Source organism: Arachis hypogaea, chromosome 6 (genome assembly GCF_003086295.3).
Source record: "Arachis hypogaea cultivar Tifrunner chromosome 6, arahy.Tifrunner.gnm2.J5K5, whole genome shotgun sequence".
In the NCBI taxonomy this organism is placed as follows: domain Eukaryota; kingdom Viridiplantae; phylum Streptophyta; class Magnoliopsida; order Fabales; family Fabaceae; genus Arachis; species Arachis hypogaea.
The window spans coordinates 39,423,092-39,441,620 of NC_092041.1; positions in this window are offsets into that span (position 1 = coordinate 39,423,092).

Sequence of the window (18,529 nt, forward strand, 5' to 3'; positions counted from 1 at the left end):
TTCAGGTATTTTTTGGCTGAAATTGAGGGTCCTGAGCAAAAATCTGATTCAGAGGCTGAAAAGGACTGCAGATGCTGTTGGATTCTGACCTCCCTGCACTCGAAGTGGATTTTCTGGAGCTACAGAAGCCCAATTGGCACGCTCTCAACGGCGTTGGAAAGTAGACATTCTGGGCTTTCCAGCAATGTATAATAATCCATACGTTTCCCGATATTTGATGGCCCAAACCGGCGTTGCAAATCAGCTTCAGAATTCCCAGCGTTTAACGCTGGAACTGGCATAAAAATTGGAGTTAAACGCCCAAACTGGCATAAAAGCTGGCGTTTAACTCCAAAAAAAGTCTCTACACATGAAAGCTTCAACGCTCAGCCCAAGCACACACTAAGTGGACCCAGAAGTGGATTTTTACGTCATTTTACTCATTTCTGTATACCCTAGGTTACTAGTTCACTATTAATAGGATCTTTTGACATTGTATCTACACCTCATGACACTTTACACGTTTCTCATTGTATCTTCTACAGTATGAGTCTCTAAACCCCATGGTTGGGGGTGAGGAGCTCTGCTGTGTCTTGATGGATTAATGCAATTACTACTGTTTTTCATTCAATCATGCTTGCTTCCATTCTAAGATATCACTTGTTCCTAAACCTGATTAAATGTGATGATCCGTGACACTCATCATCATTCTCAACTATGAACGTGTGCCTGACTGCCACCTCCATTCTACCTTAGATTGAGTAGATATCTCTTGGATTCTTTAATCAGAATCTTCGTGGTATAAGCAAGAATTGATGGCGGCATTCAAGAGAATCCGGAAGGTTTAAACCTTGTCTGTGGTATTCTGAGTAGGATTCAAGGATTGAATGACTGTGACGAGCTTCAAACTCCTGAGAGTTGGGCGTTAGTGACAGACGCAAAAGAATCACTGGATTCTGTTCCAACCCGATTGAGAACCGACAGATGATTAGCCGTGCTGTGACAGAGTGCGTTGAACATTTTCACTAAGAGGATGGGAGGTAGCCGTTGACAACGGTGAAACCCTACATACAGCTTGCCATGGAAGGAGCCTTGCATGCTTGAAGAAGAAGACAGTAGGAAAGCAGAGGTTCAGAAGATAGAGCATCTCCAAAACCTCAACCTATTCCCCATTACTGCAAAACAAGTACATATTTCATGTTCTTTTGCTTTTTACAATCAACCCTGATAATTATTGATATCCTGACTAAGAGTTACAAGATAACCATAGCTTGCTTCAAGCCGACAATCTCCGTGGGATCGACCCTTACTCACGTAAGGTATTACTTGGACGACCCAGTGCACTTGCTGGTTAGTTGTGCGGAATGGCAAAAGTGTGATTGCAATTTCGTGCACCAAGTTTTTGGCGCCATTGCCGGGGATTGTTTGAGTTTGGACAACTGACGGCTTATCTTGTTGCTTAGATTAGGACTGTTTTATTTTTGTTGGTTTAGAGTCTTTTATTTGAGTCTAGTTTCATATTTTAAGTTTGATGTCAATTGCATGTTCTTAGTCCTTTCTTGTTCTTTAAAAATTCTAAGTTTGGTGTCTTCTTTGTGTTTTTCCTTTAAAATTTTCGAAAATTTGTGTTTGATTTTCTAAAAATTTTAAGTTTGGTGTCATTTTGTTGTTTTTCTCTTTCCTCATTTCAAAAATCAATTCTTTTTCAAAATAATTTTCAATCATATCTCTTCAATTGCTAATTTCAAAATCTTTTTAATTAACTAATTGATTCAGTTTTCAATTTGCTTTGATCTTATTTTCTTTTAATTTTCAAAATTTTATTTTATTTTCCATTTATTTTATTTTAATTTTTTCGGTCACCTTAAAAAAAAATATTTTTACTTTGCTTGTGAATCCATATCATATTCTCTTTCTCCATCATGGACCTAAGTGGAATTGAGCAGTCCAGAAGGACTCTGGGGTCATATGCTAACCCCATTACAGCTGCATATGGGAGTAGCATCTATATACCTCCCATCAAAGCAAGCAACTTTGAGCTAAATCCTCAACTCATTATCATGGTGCAGCAAAATTGTCAGTATTCCGGTCTTCCACAGGAAGAACCTACTGAGTTTCTGGCACAGTTCTTACAAATTACTGACACAGTACGTGATAAAGAGGTGGATCAGGATGTCTACAGATTATTACTGTTTCTATTTGCTGTAAAAGATCAAGCTAAGAGGTGGTTAAATAACCAACCTACAGCAAGCATAAAGACATGGAAACAGTTATCAGACAAATTCCTGAATCAATTTTACCCTCCAAAAAGGATGACACAGCTAAGGCTGGACATCCAAGGCTTTAAACAAGAGGATAATGAATCCCTTTATAATGCCTGGGAGAGGTATAGAGGTATGCTAAGAAAATGCCCTTCTGAAATGTTTTCAGAGTGGGTATAGTTAGACATCTTCTACTATGGGCTTACAGAAAAAGCTCAGATGTCTCTAGACCACTCAGCTGGTGGATCTATACATATGAGGAAAACGATTGAGGAGGCTCAAGAGCTTATAGATACTGTTGCTAAAAATCAACATTTGTACTCTAGCAATGAGTCCTCTATAAAAGAAGAAGTTATGACAGTAGCCACTGACCCTAATCCTCAAGAACAGATGGTTGAGCTTAATTAACAATTACACCTTATGACAAAACAGTTAGCAAAATTTAAAGAGATGCTCCAAGAAACTAAAATTGCTAACAAGAACATAGAATCACAGTTGAATCAGGCAAGACAGCAGTTATCTAAACAGATAACAGAAGAATGCCAAGCAGTTCAACTGAGGAGTGAGAAGACATTGAATAACACTGCTCAAAGTAGCAAAAAGCCAACAAAGGAACAATTGACAAAGGATAACCAAACCACTGTCCAAAATCCCTCTGAGGACAGTAAGAGCCCATAGAGGAATACTCTTGGCGTTCAAACGCCAGAAAGGGGGGGAAAGCTGGCGTTAAACGCCCATTCCCTGCCCAGTTCTGGCGTTCAAACGCCAGAAAAGGGGGAAAACTTGGCGTTAAACGCCCATTCCTCACCCAATCCTGGCGTTTAAACGCCAATGAGGGATCAGACACCTGAGAGTGCTGATAGTAACCCCTCTAAAAAGGCTTCTCCAACCACCTCTGTAAGGAATAAACCTGCAGCAACTAAGGTTGAAGAATATAAAATCAAGATGCCCTATCCTCAGAAACTCCGCCAAGCAGAACAAAATAAGCAATTTGCCCGCTTTGCAGACTATCTAAGGACTCTTGAAATAAAGATTCCATTTGCAGAGGCACTTGAGCAAATACCCTCTTATGCTAAGTTCATGAAAGAGATCTTAAGCCATAAGAAGGATTGGAGAGAAACTGAAAAAGTGTTTCTCACTGAAGAATGCAGTGCAGTCATTCTGAAAAGCTTACCAGAAAAGCTTCAAGATCCAGGAAGCTTTATGATACCATGCACATTAGAAGGTGCTTGCACCAAGACAGCCCTGTGTGACCTTGGAGCAAGTATTAATCTAATACCTGCATCCACTATCAGAAAGCTTGGGTTGACTGAAGAAGTCAAACCAACCTGGATATGCCTCCAACTTGCTGATGGCTCCACTAAATATCCATCAGGCATAATTGAGGACATGATTGTCAAGGTTGGGCCATTCGCCTTTCCAACTGACTTTGTAGTGCTGGAAATGGAGGAGCACAAGAGTGCAACTTTCATTCTAGGAAGGCCCTTCCTAGCAACTGGACGAACTCTCATTGATGTACAAAAATGGGAAGTAACCCTGAGAGTCAATGAGGATGAGTTCAAGTTGAATGCTGTAAAAGCTATGCAGCATCCAGACACACCAAATGACTGCATGGACGCTGACATTATTGACTCTTTGGTGGAAGAGATCAATATCACTGAAAGTCTAGAATCAGAGCTTGAAGACATCTTCAAGGATGCTCAGCCTGCTCAGGAAGAACCAGAGGAAACAAAAGAATTTTTGAAAATTCCTCAGGAGGAGGATAAGCCTCCCAAACCTGAACTCAAACCACTACCAACATCCCTGAAGTATGCATTTCTGGGAGAGGGTGACACTTTTCCAGTGATTATAAGCTCTGCTTTAAATCCACAGGAAGAGGAAGCACTGATTCAAGTGCTAAAGACACACAAGACAGCTCTTGGGTGGTCCATAAGTGATCTTAAGGGCATTGGCTCAGCAAGATGCATGCACAAGATCCTATTGGAGGATAATGCCAAACCAGTGGTCCAACCACAAAGGCGGCTAAATCCAGCCATGAAGGAGGTGGTGCAGAAAGAGGTCACTAAATTACTAGAGGCTGGGATTATTTATCCTATTTCTGATAGCCCCTGGGTGAGCCCTGTCCAAGTTGTCCCCAAGAAGGGAGGCATGACAGTAGTTCATAATGAAAAAAATGAACTGGTTCCTACAAGAACAGTGACAGGGTGGCGTATGTGTATTGACTACAGAAGGCTCAATACAGCCACCAGAAAGGATCATTTTCCTTTACCATTCATAGACCAAATGCTAGAAAGACTAGCTGGTCATGATTATTACTGCTTTTTGGATGGCTATTCAGGCTACAACCAAATTGCAGTAGATCTTCAGGACCAAGAGAAAACAGCATTCACTTGCCCTTCTGGCGTGTTTGCCTACAGGAGAATGCCTTTTGGTCTGTGTAATGCTCCTGTAACTTTTCAGAGATGCATGTTATCCATCTTCTCTGATATGGTGGAGAAATTCCTGGAAGTCTTCATGGATGACTTCTCAGTATATGGAGACTCATTCAGCTCCTGTCTTAATCACCTAGCACTTGTCCTGAAAAGGTGCCAAGAGACTAACCTGGTTTTAAACTGGGAGAAATGTCACTTTATGGTGACTGAAGGAATTGTCCTTGGGCACAAAATTTCAAGCAAGGGAATAGAGGTGGATAAAGCAAAGGTAGAGGTAATTGAAAAATTGCCACCACCTGCCAATGTTAAGGCAATCAGAAGCTTTCTGGGGCATGCAGGATTCTACAGAAGGTTTATAAAGGATTTTTCGAAAATTGCAAAACCTTTAAGCATCCTGCTAGCTGCTGACACACCATTTGTGTTTGACACACAATGTCTGCAGGCATTTGAGACCCTGAAAGCCAAGCTGGTCATAGCACCAGTCATTTCTGCACCAGACTGGACATTGCCATTCGAACTAATGTGTAATGCCAGTGACCATGCCATTGGTGCAGTGTTGGGACAGAGGCATAACAAGCTTCTGCACGTCATTTATTATGCCAGCTGTGTTCTAAATGATGCACAGAAGAATTACACAACCACAGAAAAAGAGTTACTTGCAGTGGTCTATGCCATTGACAAGTTTAGATCCTATCTAGTGGGATCAAAGGTGATTGTGTACACTGACCATGCTGCTCTTAAGTACTTACTCACAAAGCAGGATTCAAAACCCAGGCTCATAAGATGGGTGTTGCTTCTGCAAGAGTTTGACATAGAAATAAGAGACAGAAAAGGGACAGAGAACCAAGTAGCTGATCATCTGTCCCGAATAGAACCAGTAGTTGGGGCGTCCCTCCTTCCTACTGAGATCTCTGAGACCTTTCCAGATGAGCAACTTTTTGCCATTCAGGAAGCTCCATGGTTTGCAGATATTGCAAATTACAAAGCTGTGAGGTTCATACCCCAGGAGTACAGCAGGGTGCAAAGAAAGAAATTGATTTCAGATGCTAAGTACTACTTGTGGGATGAGCCATACCTCTTTAAGAGATGTGCATACGGAATAATCCACAGATGTGTACCCAGAGAGGAAGCACAAAGAATCCTGTGGCATTGCCATGGATCACAATATGGAGGACACTTTGGAGGTGAGCGAACAGCAACCAAGGTCCTCCAATGCGGATTTTACTGGCCTACTCTCTATAGAGATGCCTGAGAATTTGTGCGTAACTGTGACAGTTGCCAAAGAGCTGGTAACTTGCCTCATGGTTACGCCATGCCTCAGCAAGGGATCTTAGAGATTGAATTGTTTGATGTATGGGGAATTGACTTCATGGGCCCTTCCCACCATCATACTCAAACACTTATATTCTAGTGGCAATAGACTATGTATCTAAATGGGTGGAAGCAATTGCCACACCCAATAATGATACCAAGACCGTGCTGAAATTCCTCCAGAAACACATCTTCAGCAGGTTTGGTGTTCCCAGAGTACTGATCAGTGATGGGGGCACTCATTTCTGCAATAAACAACTGTACTCTGCTATGGTTAGATATGGAATTAGCCACAAAGTAGCAACTCCATATCACCCACAGACAAATGGGCAAGCTGAGGTCTCTAACAGAGAGATCAAAAGAATCCTGGAACGGACTGTTGTTGCCCGTAGAAAGGATTGGGCAAAGATCTTGGATGATGCTCTGTGGGTATACAGAACAGCATTCAAGACTCCTATAGGAACCTCTCCATACCAACTGGTGTATGGGAAGGCCTGTCATTTGCCCGTGGAACTGGAACATAAAGGCTACTGGGCAACCAGATTCCTAAACATGGATGCTAAGTTAGCTGGTGAAAAAAGATTGCTCCAGCTAAATGAGCTAGAGGAGTTCAGACTCAGTGCCTTTGAAAATGCAAAAATTTATAAGGAAAAGGCAAAGAAGTGGCATGACAAGAAGTTGTCATCCAGAGTCTTTGCGCCAGGACAAAAAGTCCTGCTCTTCAACTCTAGGCTCAGATTGTTCCCAGGAAAACTTAAATCCCGCTGGAGGGGTCCGTATGTGATTACAGGAGTATCACCATATGGATATGTTGAGCTTCAGGATACTGATTCTGACAAGAAGTTCATTGTTAATGGACAGAGGATTAGGCATTATCTTGAAAGCAATTTTGAGCAAGAATGCTCAAAACTGAGACTTGAGTGATTCTCAGTGAAGGTCCAGCTAAAGACAATAAAGAAGCACTTGCTGGGAGGCAACCCAATGATTAGCAGGGTATCTGTTCTGTTTAATAAAGGTTTGATACATATTCTAAAAGGGCAATTATCAAAATTGAAGGAATTCATAGAGTTACAGAAGGATTCAGTGCAAAAAGCAGAGAAAAAGAGCTTGCTGGCAAAAAAATGCCAGTAAGGGATACTTTGGGCGTTAAATGCCAGAATGGGCACCATTCTGGGCGTTTAACGCCAGTAAAGGTGCCATTTTGGGCGTTAAACGCCAGAATGGGCACCATTCTGGGCGTTTAACGCCAGGTGTGCAGCATCCTGGGTGTTTAGTAAAATGCCCAGTGATAAAGGGATTTCTGGTGTTTAACGCCAGCCAGGGTACCTGGCTGGGCGTTAAACGCCCAAATTGGCCAACAAATGGGCGTTAAACGTCAGAATGGATACCATTCTGGGTGTTTAACGCCAGAAAGGCAGGGGGAGGAGATTTTGGTTCCCACTTCAAATTTTTTCAAACTTTTTTGTTTTGATCCATATTTTTCTGCATACACACATTACAAACTTTCATCATTCACCTTCCAATTTCAAAAATTAAAATCTTCTTCAAATCTATTTCAAATCCTTTCCTAGGCTCTTTTAAAAACTCCATTATCTCGTCAAATTTTTTCTATATCTTCTCAAATCTCCCTCAAATTTTCAAAAATCTCTCCTCCTCTCCTATTTAAACACGTTCGGCCACCCTCTTTCCCCACACCATTCGAATTTGCTCTCCTCCTCTCTCCCCTCTTTGCCTTCTTTTGCTTGAGGACAAGCAAACCTCTAAGTTTGGTGTGCTTTCCGTGATCACTAGGCCAAGATTTACCAAGATCATGGCTCCTAGAGGAAAACAAACCAATTCAAGAGGCAAGAAAGAGAATAATCCAAAGGATGTCTGGAGTCAAGAGAAGTTCTTAACCAAAGAACATGCGGACCATTACCACAAAATAATGGGTCTGAGGTCAGTAATCCCGGAAGTCAAATTCAATCTGAAAGAAGATGAATATCCGGAGATCCAAGAGCAAATTCGAAATAGAGGATGGGAAGTTCTAACCAACCCTGAGACAAAGGTTGGAAGGAACATGGTTCAGGAATTCTACTCAAATCTGTGGCTGACAGATAAGCAGAGAATGACTGGAACTGCTTTTCATACCTACAGAACCATGGTCAGAGGGAGAATTATTTACTTCTATCTGGACAAAATAAGAGAGGTCTTCAAATTGCCTCAACTGCAAGATGATCCTGAATCCTTTAATAGGAGGATGGTGAGAGCAGATAAAGGGTTGGATCAAGTTCTAAAGGACATATGCCTCCCTGGAACTAAGTGGATAACCAATTCAAAAGGTGTCCCAAACCAACTCAAGAGGGGAGACCTCAAACCAATTGCAAGAGGTTGGCTAGACTTTATTGGGCGTTCCATATTGCCCACTAGCAACCGTTCTGAGGTCACTATCAAGAGAGCAGTGATGATTCATTGCATTATGTTGGGAAAAAGAAGTGGAGGTTCATCATCTGATTGCTTGTGAGATCTACACAATTGCAAACAAGAATTCCACTGAAGCCAAACTGGCGTACCCAAGCTTGATCTCCTTGCTCTGCAAAGAGGCTGGGGTGAAAATGGGAGTAGATGAATTCATCCCAATTGAACATCCAATCACCAAGAAGTCAATGGAAGGACAAATGCAAGACAACTCTATCAAAAAGAGGGCGCAGGAGTTCCTCCCTGAATTTCCTGAAATTGACTACTGGGCCAGCCTAGAAGCATCTATCACCAAGTTGCAAGAAACTATGGAGCAACTTAAGGAAGAACAGCAGAATCAGAACTGCATGCTCTGCAAATTGCTGAAGGAACAAGAGAAGCAGGGGCATGAACTTCAAGAGTTGAAACGCCAAAAGTTCTCCCCTCAATTTGAGGGAGCATCCACTTCTCAAAATCAAGGTTGTTGAGTCCTAACTCTGTGATAACCTCTATCATTAGGAGCCTATTTAAATTTTTGTTTTCTATTCCTACTAGTCTCATCTTATATCTATTTTTGAGTCTTGTTCTTAATTAATGATTAATAAAATTTAAAGTTCATGTCTTAAAGCTATGAATGTCCTATGAATCCATCACCTCTCTTAAATGAAAAGTGCTTTAATCACAAAAGAACAAGAAGTACAGGATTTCAAATTCATCTTTGAAACTAGTTGAATTAGTTTGATGTGGTGACAATACTTTTTGTTTTCTGAATGAATGCTTGAACAGTGCATATGTATTTTGAATTTGTTGATTTAAGAATGTTAAAGTTGTTGGCTCTTGAAAGAATGAGGGAAAAGGAGAACTGTTATTGAGGATCTGAAAAATCATCAAATTGATTCTTGAAGCAAGAAAAAGCAGTGATTCAAAAATCTGAAAAAAAAAGAGAAATAAAGTTGTGATCAAAGGCAAAAAGAGTGTGCTTAAGAACCCTGAACACCTCTAATTGGGGACTTTAGCAAAGCTGAGTCACAATCTGAAAAGGTTCACCCAAGTATGTGTCTGTGGCATGTATGTATTCGGTGGTAATACTGGAAGACAGAGTGCTTTGGGCCACAGCCAAGACTCATAAAATAGCTATGTTCAAGAATCATTATACTTAACTAGGAGAATCAATAACACTATCATAGTTCTGAGTTCCTATGGATGCCAATCATTCTGAACTTCAAAGGATAAAGCGAGATGCCAAAACTGTTCGGAAGCAAAAAGCTAATAGTCCCGCTCATCTAATTGGAGCTAAGTTTCTTTGATATTTTGGAGTCTATAGTATATTCTCTTCTTTTTATTCTATCTTGATTTTCAGTTGCTTGGGGACAAGCAACAATTTAAGTTTGGTGTTGTGATGAGCGGATAATTTATACGCTTTTTGGCATTGTTTTCAGTATGTTTTTAGTATGTTTTAATTAGTTTTTATTATATTTTTATTAGTTTTTAGTTAAAATTCACTTTTCTGGACATTACTATGAGTTTGTGTGTTTTTCTGTGATTTCAGGTATTTTCTGGCTGAAATTGAGGGTCCTGAGCAAAAATCTGATTCAGAGGTTGAAAAGGACTGCAGATGCTGTTGGATTCTGACCTCTCTGCACTCGAAGTGGATTTTCTGGAGCTACAGAAGCCCAATTGGAAAGTAGACATCCTGGGCTTTCCAGCAATGTATAATAGTCCATACTTTGCCCGAGATTTGATGGCCCAAACCGGCGTTGTAAATCAGCTTCAGAATTCCCAGCGTTTAACGCTGGAACTGGCATAAAAATTGGAGTTAAACGCCCAAACTGGCATAAAAGCTGGCGTTTAACTCCAGAAAAAGTCTCTACACATGAAAGCTTCAATGCTCAGCCCAAGCACACACTAAGTGGACCCCGAAGTGGATTTTTACGTCATTTTACTCATTTCTGTATACCCTAGGTTACTAGTTCACTATTAATAGGATCTTTTGACATTGTATCTACACCTCATGACACTTTACACGTTTCTCATTGTATCTTCTACAGCATGAGTCTCTAAACCCCATGGTTGGGGGTGAGGAGCTCTGCTGTGTCTTGATGGATTAATGCAATTACTACTGTTTTTCATTCAATCATGCTTGCTTCCATTCTAAGATATCACTTGTTCCTAAACCTGATGAATGTGATGATCCGTGACACTCATCATCATTCTCAACTATGAACGTGTGCCTGACAACCACCTCCGTTCTGCCTTAGATTGAGTAGATATCTCTTGGATTCTTTAATCAGAATCTTCATGGTATAAGCTAGAATTGATGACGGCATTCAAGAGAATCCGGAAGGTTTAAACCTTGTCTGTGGTATTCTGAGTAGGATTCAAGGATTGAATGACTGTGACGAGCTTCAAACTCCTGAGAGTTAGGCGTTAGTGACAGACGCAAAAGAATCACTGGATTCTATTCCAACCCGATTGAGAACCGACAGATGATTAGCCGTGCTGTGACAGAGCGCGTTGAACATTTTCACTGAGAGGATGGGAGGTAACCATTGACAACGGTGAAACCCTACATACAACTTGCCATGGAAGGAGCCTTGCATGCTTGAAGAAGAAGACAGTAGGAAAGCAGAGGTTTAGAAGAGAGAGCATCTCCAAAACCTCAACCTGTTCCCCATCACTGCAAAACAAGTACCTATTTCATGTTCTTTTGCTTTTTACAATCAACCGTGATAATTATTGATATCCTGACTAAGAGTTAGAAGCTAACCATAGCTTGCTTCAAGCCGACAATCTCCGTGGGATCGACCCTTACTCACGTAAGGTATTACTTGGACGACCCAGTGCACTTGCTGGTTAGTTGTGCGGAATTGCAAAAGTGTGATTGCAATTTCGTGCACCAATCACCAAGCAGCTAGCAGATCTTACCAAGAAGGTGGAAGAGAACCAAGTTGCAGCAGCCATCACCTCATCACCAACTCAAGAAGGAGTAAACATAGGAGAAGAAGGTGACTGGGAGCAAGCCAACTATGTGGGAAACTCACCTAGACAAGTCCATGATCCATACTCCAAAACTTACAACTCTGGATGGAGGAATCACCCAACTTTAGATGGGGAAATCAACAAGACCAAGGGCAAGATCAGAGACGCCACAACTTCAACTCCAACAACAATGCTACTCATCAAAACACCTCATAGAGATATTACCAACATCCATCTAACCAACCTTCTCAACCACTTAATCTCAACCCATCATCATTAACAGATGATAGGCTTTCAAAGATTGAGGCTCTACTTGAAAACATATGCAGAGAAGTCCAAGACAACAAAGTGTTTAAGGAAGAAGTGCGAGCTAATATTAAGAACCAAGGAGAAAACATCAGGAGATTGGAGTCCCAAGTAGGGTACCTATCTCAACAAATTCCCAAACCCACTGATGGATTTCCCAGTGATACAGAGAAGAATCCAAGAGGAAAAACAAAAAAAGTGAGATGGGAAGAATGCAAAATGATAACCACAAGTGATGAGGGGAGTATGAATGGAGTAGAACATATCCAAAATAACCAAAAGGAAAGCAAGGAGGAAGGAAGCTGTGCAACTCAGCTTACATCCAAGGAAGAGCTAAAAAAGAAGGAGGTATTGAACCCATATGCACCTTTTCCCCACAGGCTTAAAGGTGGTGTAGCAGGGAGAATGTACTCAAGGTTTCTTGATATGTTTGCATCTCTAAATGTAAATATACCGTTCATTAAAGCCCTCCAACAGATGCCTTTCTACATCAAGTATATAAAGGAGCTACTAGCCAGAAAAAGTCCATTGAAGGGTGGACAAACAATCAAGATGAACAGAGATTGTAGTGCTCTCATTCAACCAGGGCCACCCACAAAGAAGGAGGATCCAGGGAGTTTCCACATTCCTTGTGCCATAGGAGAAACAATGATTGACAAAGGGCTTTGTGACTTGGGAGCAAGCATCAACCTAATGCCTCTCTCCCTCATGAAGAAGCTCCAAATCAATGAACTAATTCCTACTGATGTAATTATCAGATTGGCTGACAAAACTAAAAAACAAGTAGTAGGGGTGGTTGAAAATGTGCTGGTGAAGGTTGGGAACTACTATCTTCCCACAGATTTTGTTGTTCTGGAAATGGATGAGAATCCTATTTATCCCATCATTCTGGGAAGACCATTCCTAGCCACAGTTAGAGCACTCATAGATGTAGAACGAGGAGAGTTAGTGTTGAAAATACATGATGAACAGCTCACCTTCAATGTTTTCAACCTCTCACAAGAAGCAGACCATGAAGACAATAAGTTGATGGAGGAGCCAAACAAGGAAGCACAAACAACACAATTGGAAGCCCCATTAGTTGGGAAGCCATATAGTCAGGAAGAACCATGTTCAAAGGTGATCCAAGAGAAACCAGAACCAACAGAGTCATGCAAGATCAATAACAAGAATCCCCTAGAGAAAGAATCCATTGAAAACAAGACAACATCAATGGAAACAAAGAAGAAAGTTCCAAGGGGATGGAGAAATAAGAAAATTCCTACAAAAAAAATTCTCACCAGATGATGAAGTGATTTCTACATACTTTCCATCTATACCACCTCACTTCCCCACTATTCCATCTCAGCTTCCCCCAGTATATACCATCAATAAAATCATGTCCTTAGAACATATGGAGCTTATCAACAAGGCTAATGGACATAGGTTCACTGCAAGAGGGGAGGACTTCAAACACTATCAACCACCTTGACAAGGAACAATCGTCAAGCTAATGACATTAAAGAAGCGCTTCATGGGAGGCAACCCATACTCTATAACTCTTTTTTTAATTTTCTAATAACAGCAATAAGGTAATTTCCATGGAAGTTCAAATCAATCTTGACGACTAACATAAAGCTTCTCTACATGCAACTTATAGTACATGATAAGTTTGGTGTTCAAAGCACACCAAGTGTGGTTTGAACGCACCTTATGAGGAAAGTTCATTCCCCAAACTTGTGCACTATGTGATTACAAACAAGTTTGGTGTACCAACGTGCATGCATGGGAAGCTTAATGTTTGATTGATTTGCTTTCATGGAAAACATTTAGTCATATAGAAACAAAAGAAAAAGAAAAAAAAATATTTTATTAGTTCACACTTTTTCCCACCAAAAGTTTTAAATAACTCATTGCATTTACTTTTCGTATATAGGGAATCAAAAAGGACATTGATGGTACTTGATAGGACAATTGAGGAAAGGAGATTCGGCCACTACACCAAGGGAATTTCACACTTGTCTTCATAGGGAATGTCCTTGGAAATGTTGCCATGCAACATTGGGAGTGAACAATCTTGAAGACCGAACTAAGACCTCCATAAAGGAGGTGATCCTTGTGCTCATTCAATCCTAAAACCCCAACCGTCCACTATCAAACACCATCATCAATCCACACCCTTCAATCAATTGCCATCTTCATATTTAAACTTCTACACAAAACCTATCCATACACACTCATGCTCACCATTCTCATTCCCTCCTTTCGGTCATACACACATCACTCTCCACCAAAGCTTCACATACACCTTCATAGCCTTCACCATCTTCGCAAACTGATCCTCACTCATGGCATCATCAAGCTCCAAGAGGCAAAAAGGGTAGGGACCTATAGAGCATCCTCCTTTTGATGAAGTGCGATTTAGAACCTTCTATCATGCACTTCAGTATGGGTGGATGACTGAGAAGGAAATCATTTATGAACTAGGCTTTCATGTCACAAAAGTCGAGTGCCCAGAAATCACAGAGAAGGTGGAACAACGCCGATGGGAGCTCCTGACCGACCCTGTCACAAGGGTGAATGACACTCTAGTAAGAGAGTTCTATGCTAATGCAGTTAGGCAAGACAAGAAGGATGACTCATACACAAGTTTTATGAGAGGGGTCGTGGTAGACTTTAGCCCCATGACTATCATGAGAGTGTTGAAATTGAGAAGCATACCCTTTGAAGAGGAGAGCTATCACTCGAAAATGGACCAAAACCCCAATTATGACCAGATTCTACAGGATATATGTGTGCAAGGATCAGATTGGAAGAGAGGTCCCAAGGGGAAGCCGAAATTTATAAAAAGAGGAGATCTCCTCCCTGAGGCTAAAGGATGGTTCGAAATTGTAAGGAGACCCATTCTCCCAGCTTGAAACAACTCGGAGGTGAACCTCAAGAGAGCAACGATGGTGCAATGTATAATGAAGGGAGGAGAGATCAAGGTTCATGAACTCATAGCTCAAGGCATTCGGAAGCTCGCTGAGAAGAGTGACTCTGGAGGAAAGGTGGGTTATCCTAGCACTATCTTTCGCCTTTGCAAACTGGCCAGGGTGATATTCGAAGATGAAAACCTTGAGTGGATAAAGGTTGGTCTTCCACTCACTTATCGCCGGATGCATGCTGCTGCAACTCCATTACCTCCACGAAGGGTACAGAAGAGGCCAGCTCATCAAGCTGAAGAAGAACAACATTCACAAGAGCAAGTTTCAGCCACCCTAAGCATGCACCAACTGCAGGAGGCTATTGACAGCTTATTTAGGCAATGCATGGAAAATCAAGAGGCACAAAGGGAGCTCCAAATACAATCAAGGGATTGCCATGAAGAGTCACTTTCTAGATGGATAAATCAACAAGGGGAGTGGCAAAAACAATTGATGGATCAGCAATTGGAACAAGGAAGACAATGGAGTGAATCGTTCCATAACCTGAATCAGAAACATGATCAACAACAAGAAGCCATCCAAAGGCTAATCAACATCCAAGCACATCAAGGAGCACACATTCACGAGATGCATAGGAAACAAAGAGAACAAGCAGATCTTTTCGATGAATATAGAACATTCTCGGAAGGAGTCTACATGAGTGAGACTGGATACCATGTGAATACCCAAGCAAGGCTTGGATATCTAGTCGGACAATTACCTGTTTTGCATCCAGGAATCACAAAATATGAGGATGTAAAGGATGAATTAGCACGAGTAGAGCGCGAAAGGGCTGAACAAAGTCATGAATCAGTAAGGAAGGCACTAGAAGATTGGAAATTAGCTAGAGCAAATTGGATGAGAGGAAGCACAAGTGGACAAAGCGAATCTAAAAATGGCAAGGGAGCAGAAGAAGAATGAGCATATCAACAAGTGAAAGGTGGCGAAGTTCCTTCTTAGTTTACCTTCTTTTTCAAAGCTTTAAATAAGGAAAATCATGTATGAAATAGAACATGCTTCCATGGTAGCTTAGGATTTTCAATTATGCATTTAATTCTCTTTGCTTAGGTCTATGTTATTGAGCCTAGTGTCTTGAATGCTCACCTTCACCTTTCTTACTTGTATGCTTGTCTCTTTAAGTTAATCAAAAAGAAAATGTTTTGGAAAGAACGAGAGTGGAGTCATTTTGTGAAGTGCATTCTAAATGTTTGTGGTAGGATGATTAGTAAGCTAAGTTGGTTCACCAAGAAAAGAAAGCAACTATCCATCCTAAGTCCTATGTTTGAGACACATTCTTTGAGGCTAGCTAACCAATAAGATCCCAACAAGAAAAGAAAAAAGAGTAATACAAGTGAAAATAAGAAAGGGAACACAATAAGAAATAATGCTAGGCACCAAGGGTTTCGAAATTGAGGCATGTGTCTGTGGTGTTTATGTACAAGGGATATACTTGGATGAATAAGCTCTTAGGGTGCCTTATTACTTGGTAACTTGGATTGACTAATCCGGGATTATCAGCTGAAAGTCCACTATCAAGAGTAACCCTTGTTACAGAGCACTTAGTAACCCAAAGAGGTGCTGGACACCAAGGTCTTAAGAAAGAAGAATAACAAACCATGTCCTTAGGGGTGTCTTAACACCTAGCACCTTAAAACCAACTGGTTTGGGAGTGTTGGCTGAAAGCTTATCATAAAGAGTCGCCCTCTTACAAAGCACCTAGCAAAAAGAAAAATAAACTTTGAAAAAAAAAGAAAAGGATCAATAAGAAAGAAGCCTCAAGGGATGCAATCAAGAGAGTGACTAGGGATTTGATAAAGGCTTGAAACCTAAAAAGGAAAGAACCTAAGTTGCTATGCATGAAACTCCATGAACCAGGAATGCTACTTCCATTTTATCTTCTTGTTCTTTCATTTCATTTTTCTTATGCTTCAGTACTTGCTTAGGGACAAGCAAGCTTTAAGTTTGGTGTTGTGATGCCAGGGCATCTAGGCCAGTTTCACTGACCTTTTCTTTACTGTTTTAGGGTAGTTTCATGCATTTTCCTAGTGAATAAGGCAAGTTTTTGGTGAAAATACAGTTACACCTTCATTTAAGCAACTATTGTGAATTTTGCATGATTTCATGAGATTTTTGCCAGAATTGCATGATAACTTAATGATGCATACTCTCATGACTTTGGCTAGAGCTTTGATGCACTTTAATTGCTTGATTTCAGGACAAATGAAGCATGGAAGAACCACGTTAGCATTCATGTTAACTTAGTTAACGTGGTAACTAACGTGGGGTGGCAAAGAGCTTGCAACATTAATGAGAAAAGTGATCACCAATAATGCCTGCGAAGCCATTCATAGCTTACGTTAAGAGCCACGTTAACTAAGTTAACGTGGTACTTAACGTAGAAGAAAAAGAGGACTCCACGTTAACGGGAAACATGAACTCCAATAACGTTTCTCCTCAACGTTAGTGGTAAAAGTGAACACCACTAACGTTGGGAAATTAGGCAATGCCCCATGTTAAGAGTCATGTTAACTTAGTTAACGTGAACTCTAACGTGGAAGAGGATCAACTACGCCAACGTTAGTGACACTCACTTTTGTCACTAACGTTGGATCATTAGCATTGCCTGCGTAAACTCTCACGTTAAGATTGTTAACGTGAAAGTTAACGTGGAGTTAGGTTCAAAGAACCAACGTTAGTGACACTCACTTTTGTCACTAACGTTGGGAGATGGCTTCATTACTACGTTAAGATCCACGTTAACTTAGTTAACGTGGGTTCTAAGGTAGGGACTAAAGGCAATTGGAGCGTTAGTGGCAAAGGTGAGTGCCACTAATGCTCTCGAAGGTGATAGATACCCACGTTAAAAGCTACGTTAGCCAAGCTAACGTGAGATCTAACGTAGGGGCAAGAGGCAAGCAACGTTAATGGGAAAAGTGATTCCCATTAACGTTTGCGAAAAGGGGCACAAGCCAACGTTAATGGGAAAAGTGAGTCCCATTAACGTTGGCCAAGGATTGAGTAGGAAACGTTAGAAGTCACGTTAAGATTTCTAACGTTGGGATTAACGTGGGTATATAAGGGTGGAACGTTAGTGGAAAAAGTGAATGCCACTAACGTTCTCGCACCCAAAAATGTATTCAATGTTAATCTCACTAAATGCCCAAGCCTAATTCATATTTCTTTGCAAGCTGGGCCCACTAAAGATGAGAATTGCTTCAACTCAAGGTCCAGAGCCCACATCCAAGACTTGAAGAACTCACTAGAAGATCATGAGGAGTAGTTTTGAACTAGAGAGAAGCTTAGCACTTTTGGGAACTACTCTCGGCATATTTACTTTTCTGTACTTCTAGCATGGATTCTTCTTTTCTGCCATTTTTGATTCCTAGAGCTATGAACAACTAAACCCCTTTCATTGGGTTAGGGAGCTCTGTTGTAATTTGATGGATCAATTATAGTTTTCATTCTTCTTCTTCTTTCTTTTCTCTTGATCTTACTAGAAAGCTTTCGATCTTAATTCAATTGGTTAGTTATCTTGGAAAAGAAACTCTCCATAATTGGATCTCCTTTGAACCTTGGAAAAGGGATGAGGAAATCATGCTAGAAATACTTTCTCATGTTGGACCAAATTGGGGTTTGGATGGATATTGTGACATTTAATCCTTCCAATACTTTGATTTGGAAATACATGTGGTATAATCAGTGACCACACATTCATCTCTTCCTATGAGCAATTAAATCAAGGAATTGAGCAATTGTTCAAGCTTGGAGAGATTGGATTGCCAAGGAATTGGGATCCAATCACTTAAGATTGCCAAGGAGATTAATGAATGCATTGATTGAGAAAGAGATGAGAATGAACTTGATCCGGAGAATGCAACAT